Below are 12,854 nucleotides of genomic sequence, written 5' to 3' on the forward strand. Positions count from 1 at the left end.
AGGGAGCATTCTGTGGCTGCCAGCTCCAAGACCCTCCAGTATGCAGGTGCCCCAGGGGACGCATCCCTCTTCCACCAGCAATACCCCCAGCCTAAGGAGAGGCTTTGGAATATTTAAGGAGTGCACCCAGAGAAAGAGCTGACTTGCTTGAAAAATTGAAGAAAAACTGGAGCATCTCCCCCTTCTTCTGCTATTTGAACACGCCTCTCAGGACTAGTTTGAAGGAAGTTCATTTGATGAATTTAATTGTTCAAATACACACATCTTCTAGCAGGAAGTTCCATATACAACCCATTCACAGATCTGCAAGATTATAACAGGCCTATTAAAAATGTAACAATGGAGAACAGGAGAGGCTAGAAAACAACGCCCCCTAAAAAAACGTTACCAGCAATTTTCATTACCTCCAATCTCTCTCTCTTAGTCGTCACATTCTTATGACATAAGGTGACTACCCCCTTAAGCTCCAAGGCAGGAACACACTATTATAAAGGAAATGAGAAAACGCCCCCCAACTCTTCCAGGAATTACATAATAAGGCTTTCCTTACCAAACCCTCTTAAGAGTACTATGCGGGCTCTCACCAATTGAATCGAAGCGCTCTAGGAGGAGCATAGGGAACATAGGGACTGATGAAAAAGAGTAAGACTGGAAATGAGGATTACATGTAAGTATGTAAGGCATTATCTGAACATCCCTCTACACCAGGGTCTCCAAACCGGTCCCGGAGGGCCGGATCCATGCCAGATTTTGAGGATATCCCCATTGAGATACATGTAGTTATTTTAAAAATCTGGCATGGATCCGGCCCTCCAGGACCGGTTTGGGGACCCCTGCTCTACACAGTCCTTAACAAAATTGAGTCAGTTAAGCAGAAATCTGTTTTTGGACCAGAGAAAAGCTTCACTAATGACAGGACATTATGTTAGGAATAAAAGAGCTCACCTTGAAACGGACTGAAAGACTCTGGTAAAACACGCACCCACACAAACACCCTTCAAGTCCACATGTAGTAAACCAGGAGATGTTCATATATCTAACGTCCGTAAAGGTAGCCCCTAAATAAATGGATAGGAACTCATGAGTCAACTGACTCAAAACTGCTAAAGAGATCTATGTGGGCGAAGAGACTCAAAGAAACTATGAATAAAACAACTGGAAACAGAGCACTTCTGACCCTAAGTAGACACCAGCAGATGAACTCAAACAACTTGAGTACTCCAGATAAACCCACACTGCTCTCTGTACATTATTATTATTTATTATAATTCATACATTTATGGACCTCAAACATCCACCCATAAAGGTCCTCTAGGTGCTATCATCAGCCTCAAAATTTTTCCCCAAAAAGTATTTTAAGTTTTTTTTTCTTTAAGTGGAAGCTGAATAGCACATCTATGGAAAATACAGGCCAGAGTACACAGCAGACCGTAGTATTCAGTACAAAACATATTATTATTTTAAGTTAAGTGCAATGCCAAGATGGGAAAGAGGGAGAAGCGACAGGGGAGAGCAGAGGAGACAGTCACTTCAAAATTGCAAAGAACTAAGGAGAAGCCAGCACTTTGGATTTTGACAAGTAAGTTGAACATTTGCATTCTAGCAGGGTAAATCTTAGCCTGGTTCTTGATTTTTGTCTATCAATGCAAAATCATCCTCAGTAACTGTAGGGGAAGAAGACGGCCTACAAACGCCTTAGCTATATAGAACTGCTGGCATAAGTCCTAAGACAGTTCTGTACTTACCAGTGTTTTTAGTCTAGGTTTTAAAGAGGTCCAGATCTTCGAATTTAGCCATTGTATCAACTACCAAGGCAAACAAATGTTTCATGGCAAATATATGTCATAATTTGGTCCACAACATATTGAGAGGAAGAGAGTATGGTTGTTTCCATTCATGAGCTAATGCTAGATGAGCTCCAAGTAAAAAATTTGTAATACGCTTGCCCGTAATTGCAGTTTACTGGTATTCGTCTCATCCCAGTATCTCCAACAATAATATCAAGAGATTCCACTCTAAAACTATGGCAGTTATCCTTTTGATATATTCCAGACCCTCTAACCAGAAAACCTGGACCGGATTACAATACCACCACATATGGGCCATGATGTCCCTTTGCCACAACCCCTCCGACAGAACTCGAGAGCTAAACATTATGTAAAATCTAGCTAGGATAAGATACCAGCACATGAGAATTTTGTAGCTGTTTTCTTTACATTGTGTGCATTCAGACGATTTTGCGACTTGCACACATATACATGTTCAGGATTCTACTATGATTTGCGTATCTAGGTCTGTCACCCATGGCACCACATAGGAAGGTCTGATTAGTCTCTGTCAGGAGTTTAATAGCCTGTACAAAGTGGAACATCCTTTTTTTATTGAACCTCTTCTCAGGAATATCCCTATCACATTTTGATCCCCAAAAAAAGAGCGTCTCTCTGCTTTTGCTGTTGTGACCTATGTGATAACTGGACATGCCTTAAAGAGTCAGATTGTGGAAGGTGGAAAGTCTGTTGGCATGCCACTGTAGTTTTAATGTGCCCTGCCTCGTATAGATCACCCAGAATTTCCATTGGAGCTGTGAACCAGACTCTGAAATTTCTGTCTTCGTGGGGACACTGAACCAGGAGGTTTAGGGGGCACATACGCCCAGATGGAACTGCATTGCCTATTACACAACAAGGTATGCCACGCTCCTACCGACCATGTTCACATGCCTCCAGCAGCGCGGGACACCGAGACAGTCAGCTCTGGGACACATATGCCCAGAAGGCACTGGGGCATGCCATGCCTCCACCAACAGCGTTCTTAGCTGCTCCATCCCTCCGGCAGTGCGGGCTTCACCCGGGCAAAGCCCTGGCAAGGGGCTGGCTGGTCCACACCGGGAGGAGGCTGGGCTGCACCACCCCATTTTGATTCATCACTCGTACACCATCTGTGACATATGCACGTGTAAACCTGTTTCATCATACTCAGAAGTTTCAGTGTCCGAACCTTCTTCTAAGGACAAGGTTACAAACAGTGCTTCTAAATCCTGTTTCCTCTCAGTTCTGCCAATGGCAGTGGGGGCAATTAATGAGGAAATATGTACGGTAGAGGAGAAACTGGCCCAAGACATAATCTCCCCAACGCGCCCTGCAATTCTGAGCACCATGAATAATGGGAGGGGATGAGACCCAGTCAGGAGGGACTACCAAAGTGACCACAGCTGTAGAATCCCATTAATCAGCGGACATGAGTAAGAACTCGCCACCTAAAAATGGCCCACCCGCATGTAATAGTAAGAGAAAGCATGATTTAGTCTCTGCTTTATCGAGAACCAAGACAAACAGGCACATAGAAAAACATTGCAAGGATAATATCCCCCTGATAGGTCCTAAGAGTACGGTAGTTAGGTGGGGCTGGAAACTGAAACACAGAGGGTATCTGTCCAGTGAACCTCTAATTTGCCTTAGTTGGATTGTTACCGCCACCCATTCACTCACCCAGGCCAAAAAGGGTGGGGGGACGCACTCGCCAGTCCCACCAGGATTAGTAACGTTTACAGGTGACCAGACAGGTCCTAGGGCCAATCTGGCACACAAGCCTACAAAGGGGTTAGGGGTTTTGCGATCCCAGGGTTTTACTATTTCAAATTTTCAGTAGGAACTGTTTGTTGGACAACATAAACAGGATGATGTTATACTGATTCTATGCACCCCTTAAGGATATGTTGACCTATAGACCTGCTAGTTCACAGTGCCTCTAACCCTAGTAAGGTAGCAAATGATTTGGGCAACCTAAAAACATGACAACCCTGATCTCCCCAGGAATTATGGTAGCAGATCTCGAACCTTTTCGGTCATTCGCTAGTGCTGTCTCAGAGAAATATCCAAGAAATATACAAAGGGGCATTTTCAATATTTATTGAACCATTGTGATTCTTGTATAAAATATATGTGCTGCAATAATCAATAAACAGAGGAAGATAAAGTGAGTAGCAATATACGGGCAGAGAAGAGAATGAACAATTCTACCATTGTGCTAAAACTATATATATTTGCTGACATTTAAGTACTGGGTATAATGTACTCCTATTTTGTGTTTCCTAAACTAGTTGCTAGGGTGGGTGTTCTGCCAAAAATCCCCTATTGCGTGATCTAAATCCCCATTACCTGAAGGCAAGGTATGCAGGTCCCGTCTTAGTCACAAATTGGATATCCCTCCTCGCAGAGGGAATATAGGAATCAGCTGAGCTCAGACACAGCAATGACCTCACAATGATAGCAGAGTGTTCCTCTAATTTGAGCACAGAAATAGGTGTGTATTTATAACAACAGTACCCATACTTCCATGTCAATGATCCAGCAGAGCGGACATGGTTTAGTGTCTCTGTGATAGCAATGTTGCCTCATGGATGGAATAATAAACAACAACAATTGCACAATGTGTGTTGAGGCCTTGTTCGAAATGTTTAAGGTGTTGTGATAGTGTACTTATGAAGTGGTTTTGTGAGCAATGTGGTTTCAGAGAAACTAATCCTGCACTGTCATGCAAGCAAATTTGTGTAAAACTTCATCATGTCAAAGAGAAGGCAACTTAAGAAATGTGTACATGTAAAAATGGCAGTTTCCTCTCGGTCCTAACTGAACCATGTGTCACTAGAATCTGGTATTTTGCGCCCACGAGGAGTGGTCCTAGGCCTACCCCCTGCCTCAGCCCCAATGTGGTGGTATTGAGAAGGGTCTCTTTGTTGGAATACAAGGATGGAGAAGGTTATTCCAGTCTGAGAAATACGGCCAGTCATTGGTTAAATTAAGTGGGCAGTGAAGGGAGAATTCAGGCAAATGGGATTATGACTCGGAGGGTTGACTGGGTTGGGACATCTCCTAAAACCTCGCACGAGGATTCTATAGTTGTCAACTTTAATTGTCCTAGGGCTGCTCAAATGGTTTTGAATCTAGCAGGAGAGTCTACCTATAGAACAAACCAGCGACGGCTCGTGGAGGGAGTTACGGTGGGGCAGGAGGGTGGGGAGGGGGAGGGGCAGGGTGGAGGTTGCTAAAAACCGGCATATGGATAATTGCAGGTAAGTAAACAATTTAATTAATAAAACAAATTTCGTAGTGCGCCTTGCATCGCAAAATGCAATGCAGTGCGAGCTACGAAATTCGTTTTATTAATTAAATTGTTTACTTACCTGCAATTATCCATATGCCGGTTTTTAGCAACCTCCACCCTGCCCCTCCCCCTCCCCACCTTCCTGCCCCACCGTAACTCCCTCCACGAGCCGTCGCTGGAACAAACATTCAACCCTTTACTCTTGTATATTTGTATCGACCATTGGCTGCCCAGTGTTCTCCTCAGGCAAGTAAACCTAACCCGGACATCAGGGTAGCTGAAGGTGGAGACTTTGTTATACCCACTTATAATCGCTTTGAGGCCCTGGGGGCAGAATTGTCAGACTGACTCAACAATTTCAATCATGTAAGGTCAGGCCACAAGATAGTGAGGGGGCAGGGAAAACGGTGAGTGCTAGTGGGGCATTAGACCAGTTAGTAGACATGAGGGCTATGTAGACAGGAGCACTTACTACCATACCGGATGGTGACCCCTCCATTCTTCGTAACACCACTGATGATCAATTGAATATAAATGATAATTGTGTTTGCAATCTCACATTAGCTTCCTAGAATGTGTCAGGCATAAACAATAAAAGATATGAGTCTGAGGTGATAATTATATCTAAGATAACTTTCCATGATAAGTCTGCAGGAGACGTGGGAGGCAGAAGGGATATTCTTTCTGGAGGTATATAAATTATATTTCAACCCCACTACACCATAAATCAGGGGCATGCAAGCGGTGGACTGCAGCTTCTTGTTTCCCCATCTCTGAATTGTAGAATTAAGGAACTGATAACAAGTTGCCCAAACATACATGCAATTCTTATTAGCTCCCTTGCAATTGGTAATGTGGTCTTACTAAATGTTTATAATCCCACATTAGGTCCCACATTCTGTGATACTCTCTCTATTCTTAGGGACCAAATGCTCCATATTGAAACTTGTAACAATATAGGAGCTGGACTTATTTTAAGAGGGGATTTTAATATACGTCCATGCCTAATGGGCCCACAATATCATACTTTATGCGATTATGTGAGTCATGATGATTGCATTCACACGGAAAACACTCAAGCTGGCTGCCTTTGAAATCACATTCTTGCTGAATTCAATCTGGAGTGTGCTAAGACTGAGCAACTTCAATCTAATGATGTACGTTTTCCTCCTACATTCACTGGTAGAGGGTAATTCTCTACAATAGATTATTAGTTTTGTTTCAGTCTTTCTGATGATTTTTTTAAAACACTTTAGGGTAAATGTCTTTGATTTCAGTGACCATAAATAAATTGACATCAACATGGAAGATCTTGGGGGCATGGCCAGGCGCCAGCGAAGATGGCTGCCTGAGAGGGGAGCTCCGCCGGGGCTAAGTCTGTCCCCCAAAATATCCGTCCTGTATCCGCCCCGAGACGCACTCCAGCGCGATCCTGACATAGCTGTGGCGGATCGCTGACAGCGGCGAAACTTCGGGGGTGAGATGCGCCTCCGGTGTGGAGAAAATATCCCGTGTCTCGGCGCCTGGGCGGCCGGCAGAGGTGCTGGAGCCTCGCGACCGGGCAAAGTGATCACGCAAGCCCCCGGCTTGAGGCCTGCCCGCGGGGAGGGGGTGCGGGCCGGGGCTTGCTCTGTGGCGGCGCTTCCGGGCAAACAACAGCGGAGGGGTTCACGGAGGGGAGTGAACCCCTTGAAACATCCTGGACCTCTGCGGGGGTCTGACCTCGGCCCCAGTGAGAGCGGCGCCGCTCCCGTAGGGGGCCCGGCCTGCGCAGCAGCAACCCCGATGATATAGCCTGGGGCCTCAAGTGGAGAGGAGACAGGGGAGGGCCCTGAAGTCTGTGGGGCTGGGTGCAGCAAGGTGAGGCTACCACCGAGACAGCGAACCCCGAGGTCTGGGACAGAGACTGGCATATCTGAGAAGGACCCACTGGAGATGGAGGTGTGAGTACAGGCATCAGATGGCGAAATAGGCCGGTGGCGCAGAGCGCCGGGGCTGGAAGGGCTGCGTGGGCCATTTTGTGACCTGGCCCTAGAGCATAGATGCACTGCCCCACAGGAGGGTAACAAAAGGCAAGGCCGATCGTGGGGGCTGCACCGGACACAGGGAAAGCCTAGAGGAGGTCGCACGCATCGCCTCCCGCACCTGGCACGAGAGGGACCGGACAAGGATCCACGAGGCATCTCCCTGCAAGCCGGAGGGGGTGGCCGACCTGGACGTGGGTCCAGCCACCTAGTTGAACCTCAACTGACCCGGGGAGGGGTGAGGCCCACGACGCGACTCTCTGGGCGGACGGGTCGCCATCATGAGGCCGAAAAATAACGTGGACGCCCAGACCAACAAATTGGACAAGTATGCAGTCCCTGTGGGGCAGGCCCAGGCTGGGAGTACATCTGAAGACCAGGCAGGCCAGAAAGAGCCATCTTTGGCCTCCATTATGACGGCGATACAAACACTGGGGACCAACCTGGTGAAAAAAATGGATAAAATCTCGATTGAGGTCAACCTTCTCCGAGCGGACCTCGGCAAAACCACGGAAAAGGCCAAAGCAAACGAGTCCGATATATGGGAGCTCCAGACCTCCTCGAAGATGCTGGAAAAACGCATGAGCGAACTGGTACATCAACACAGGTAAATAGCCCTCAAGTTGGAGGATCAGGAACGGAGAGCCCGCAGAAAAAACAAACGCGTGGTGGGAGTGCCTGAAGTAATGGAGGGGCTTATCGTGGAACTGTTTCTGGAAGACCTTATCCTTGCCCACCTCAAGCCTAAGCGCCTGTCCAATATCTTCACAATAGAACGCGCCCACCGTGCGCCGGTCCCCGACCCAAGCTGGGTGCGCCGCCCAGGACAATCTTCGCGAAAATCCTAAACTACAGGGAATCGGGACGCAATCCTCCAGGCGGCGAGGCAGATGGGGGACTTGCAACATGAGAACGCAAAGATACTGTTCTTCCCGGATTTCACGCTTCAGGTCCAACGGGAAAGGCGTTCCTTTGCGGGCGTGAAGGCAGCACTCCGAGAAAGGGGACTCAAATACATGATTTTCTTTCCTGCCAAACTGAAGGTCATCACAGGGGGTAAGTACCTGTTCTTCACAGCGCCATCAGAAGTGCAGGACTGGCTTGAGAGGGAGTCACCGCGAGAGCCAGCCCGGACAGAGGTTGGAGGTTGGAGAGACAATCAGGAAGCCTCGCCGGGATCTACAGCAGGGAGCTCGGAGGCGGACAATCAGAGTCAGCGATCCTGGCGGTCATGGTCTGCCAGCCCCAAGTGAGGGTCTCTCCGGGACACGGATGGCAGTTAGTGGATGCAGACACGCGATATGGACCTTGGTGAACTGTAATGTATAAAGTTGTGAACTGTTAGAACCATGGGCCTGTCCCAATTGGGCTGGTGAGGAGCTCCGGGGGGGTTGGGGCACCAGGGAGCAAGTGGTGGGACCCGAACTGATGTGACTGCGATCAAACTCTTTAGGAGTGTTTATTTGGGTGGAGGAATGTTGTGCATTGGGGGGTAGGCGTGGGCGGCGGTTGGAGCTGGGGCCAGTGCACTCTTTCCCTTAAGGAGTTTTTCGGGAGGGGGAGGTTTCCTCGGTCCCGGGTTGGGACTGGGCGAAAGGTGCTCTGCGAATTGGGGATGTGGGTAGTTCGAAACCTACGGAGCAGGGATGCAGGGAGGGAGACACGGGGGTGAAAACCTTTTTGGGGATGGGGAAGTTGGGGGGCAGTTGTGGGACGGGGGGCAGTTGGGGGAGGTCACACCGAGGTATGCTAATGGGGTTGAGACACATATTCCGGGATCCCAGGGACGGCATGGTACGCACACATCTGCCTGACGATGAAATGGGATAAAAGTTTGAAGCTGGTCAGCTGGAATGTCAACGGACTGGGGGACAAACTTAAAAGGAGTATAGTGTTACAGTTTATAAAGCGACACTTGGCGTTGTTCTCCTACAGGAGACCCACCTGAATGGTAATACATGCTATGTTCTTAATAGATGGGGATACACCCTGGCGGTGCATGCGGGCTTTACATCTGGGTCCAGAGGAGTGGGTGTCCTACTTAGAAGCAACTTTCTATTCACAATAGAACACACAGAGGTAGATCCCCCAGGGCGCTTTGTGGCTATCTCGGGAAAATGGGAGGGTCGCCGGCTCAATCTGGTGACGGTTTACATTCCGTCAGGCCTCCGGACACAGTCGTACCTTGATCTGGGGAGACTGCTGCTTTCCCTTCCGGAGGGGCAACCCCTTATAGGGGGTGACTTTAACGCTGTGGTGTCAGGGGAAATGCACAGGCGCCCGGCCAGAGATATTGGTACAGGACAACGATGGCTCCCCAATTTTATGGAAGCGTTTGGTCTAGTGGACCTTTGGCGTCTCACGCACCCTACCCCAGAGCAATACACCTTTTTCTCAGGCCCCCATCACACTTTCTCACGAATAGACTACTTACTGGCACCAATGTACAAGAATGTCATAATCCGGGAGGTCGCCCATTAGGCACGCGGAATCTCGGACCACTCCCCATTGTGGGCACACATAACCGTAGGTAGCCCCAGGGTGGGATGTGTAGCACCGATTAACGCTTGGTATATAAAAAACAAACAAACATGGAAGATCTTTTTGTACGGTTCCCGCACATTGATAGGGTCACCTAAGAGAGTCGTGATTCGACTGATCAGGGCAGAAGATGATAGTGGTCCAAGGTTATCCTAGAGGACTTTTTAAGATCCCTCATGGTGCCCACTTAGGCTGATACCAAGACATGTTTGGAGGGTTCCTGTACTGACACCACTTTCTTAAATGCATACTCAGATATATGAGAGGAAATTAAGTCAAAACTATCACTCCCTTTCAAATCAACAAAAATTTGTGTTCCATGTTGGTTTATTAGGAACTGTTTGAGAGCCCATAAGTCGTTAGCAAATGCTCTCAAAGCTGTGCCTAAGGATCGCAGTCTAATTGCAAATAGATGAATTGCCTATAAGAAGGTGTTGGACAGGTAAAAAAGAGGAAGCATGAGACGAACTGATCGAGGCATTAACTGGGGCCAATAGTTGCAGATTTTGGGAGATAGGTAATCGCCCTCTATTTAATGACATCGGAGCCGCAATTCCTCGAATATTCTCCATGAGAAATAGGTTCATCATTTTGAGAGTGCTTACAATGCCCCGTGTATCGGGGTCAATGTGAGCCTGTCCCATTAGACACCTCTCATTGTAACCTAACCTTTACTGGTGAGGAGACCCAATGAGCCATAGATCTCCTGCCCTCTCATAAAGCCCCTGGACCCGATGGGATCCCTGCAGATCTGTTTAGCCCCTAGACCCGATGGGATCCCTGCAGATCTGTTTAAGGATACACCAGAATTGTGGGCACCTATCTTAACCCATGCCATTAATTGGGCAATGCGGATAAGTCTCCTAGTCTTAGGGTCTCAGTCGGTCATTATCCCTATATATAAGAAGAGTTCAAGAGACTCACCTAGTATTTACCGTCCAATTTCTTATATTGATTAAGTTGTCAAGGGTAGTTCTGGAGAGGGCATTGTTGTAGGCAGAGGATGGCTCCATACTCTCCTATCTGGAATGTGGGTTTCGCCCGGGCCTCTGCACATGTGATCAGTATCTAAATCTCTACTTGTTGATTAACAAGTATACTGTGGCGAGGCCTGGGTCCCTGTTCATCGCGTTCATATACCCATCATCGGCATTCGACAGAGTGATTAGGTTCAAATTATGGCCGATTCTACTGAACCTTGGGATGGACAGAGAGATTGTCTCTTTTCTTAGTACACTGTATAGGGACATTTTGGCGGTTGTCCGGTATAATATGGATGGGTCCTATAGAGATCTTTTTCCCTGAAGAGAGGTGTAAGGCAGGCTTGCATACTGGGCCCTTTTCTGTTCACCTTGTTTGTGGAGGAGCCAGTTTGCTCGTGAGTTGGTAATCATATGATTCCCACCTTGTTATATGCATAGGTAGCCTAGGCAGCTTGCTTCTTAAATTACTGCTGAAATTTGCACTATCTTTTAAAATATTTATCACCTAGCACATTAGATAACCTGCATTTTGGTTTTACATGTCGCCACTGTGCCCTGCTCGCATACCAGTCAGGACTGTTTGTGCTTCTCATTTGTTGGGGGACTAGGTGGGCGGAGTCAGTCAGAGCTCCAGCAGACGCACTGCTGATGTGCTGAAGACGTTCCAAAGGCAAACTCTTCTGCACCCACCCACGGCCGACCGGGGCCAGGGGCCAGCCAATATGTCCAACAAGAGATATTAGGCATAGTTATTTCAGATTCTCCAGACATATTACTCCTGACAGAAACGTGGCTAACCAATGAATCTGTACCTAATATCCTAGCAGCCTTCCCGGAAAATTATTATCTACATTACTCTAGCAGACCACAGGAAAAAGATGCGGTGGGGTTGTGGCAGTTGTCAAACAACACTTCATATTTAACAAACTTACCCCTATATTGATCCGTATTATGGATAATACGTTGATGAAATTTGACTCCTCCACTTACCCACTGATATTTGCCCTCATGAATAGACCCCGGGTCATATGCAGCAACTTCCCCAAACTTTGGTGGATTCATTAACTTCTTTAGCCATCTACCTTGTGAAAGTCATTGTTTTGTGGAGATTTAAACTATTGTATGAATGAGGACGCTGGCAGCAAAATGGCTATAGATTTAACCGATACACTAACCAATCTAAATTTTGACCAACATGTACATGAACCCGCACATGTAAAAGGTCACACTTTAGATCAGATTTGGTCCTCTAATTTAACAATTTCGGGTTTCACGGTCTCCTCATGTATTTGGTTGGACTATCACCTTACTCAGTTTGTTTTGAAATACTCCTCCTTACTAAAACCTCCCCCTTGTCCAGGCATTGTGTCTAGGAATTGGATAAATTTTAACTTGCGTTGTGATACATTGGCACATGCTTTACCTACTCCCACTAAGGATCTGGGTGATCCTGAGGAGGTATTAACGGATTGGCCAATAGTAGCCAGTAAGACACATGCCCCTCTTCGAAAAATAAAAAAATTCTCAACGTCACAAAGCCTCCAAATGGTTATCAGGCGAGTTTAAATCTGCAAAACTGGATTTCCGGCAAGCTGAATGCATATGACGTACTTCCTATTTACCTGGAAATAGGGAAGCTTTTGTGCAACAGGCAAAATATCATTTTTTTCATATAAAGTTTTGAACTCAAAAAACAAAACTAAGGAGGAGGAGCTACGACAGCAAGCAAGATGGCCGCATAGATTCCCGTCTCTCGCTCGAAGATCCTGTCGTATATCCTGATTTCTCGCCCCATATCCGGGTGCATGAACTACTCTGCGAACTGATGGTGCAATCCCGAGGATTTTCCGACATGGTGGAGTGGAGTTATGTCGAGGTCTAATTTGAGGCCTAGCCCAGTCTGGAAGCCGGGGTCTCAAGTGTTGGTCTAGCCGGGTCCGAGTTGAACAACAGCGGATCGGAGAGAGCGGCAGGGTCCGGTCCACGGAACTTCCGACATCTTTATGATTGATTTGCTGCCGATCTGCTGCCTGGAACTGTACCGGAGGTGCGGAGACGAGTGATGCCCGAGGTGGTGTGTGTGGGGGTCCGAGACCCGGGGGCCTGGTGTTCGTAGCGCCAGTGCCATTGGATCGGAGACTTGGTGCGCACTAACGTCTACTGACGATCGGTCCCTCACGGTTCATTCCTGCTCCGCCTAATC

The 12,854-nt window shown here is 47.4% G+C and overlaps 1 protein-coding gene across 1 annotated transcript in view; it reads right to left on the reverse strand.

The window, feature by feature from the left end:
• HEPHL1 (hephaestin like 1) overlaps positions 1–12,854 on the reverse strand; it is a 209,077-nt gene that overhangs the window by 24,813 nt on the left and 171,410 nt on the right. The gene's annotated exons all lie outside the window — the stretch shown is intronic.

Source organism: Lissotriton vulgaris, chromosome 8 (assembly GCF_964263255.1).
Source record: "Lissotriton vulgaris chromosome 8, aLisVul1.2, whole genome shotgun sequence".
In the NCBI taxonomy this organism is placed as follows: domain Eukaryota; kingdom Metazoa; phylum Chordata; class Amphibia; order Caudata; family Salamandridae; genus Lissotriton; species Lissotriton vulgaris.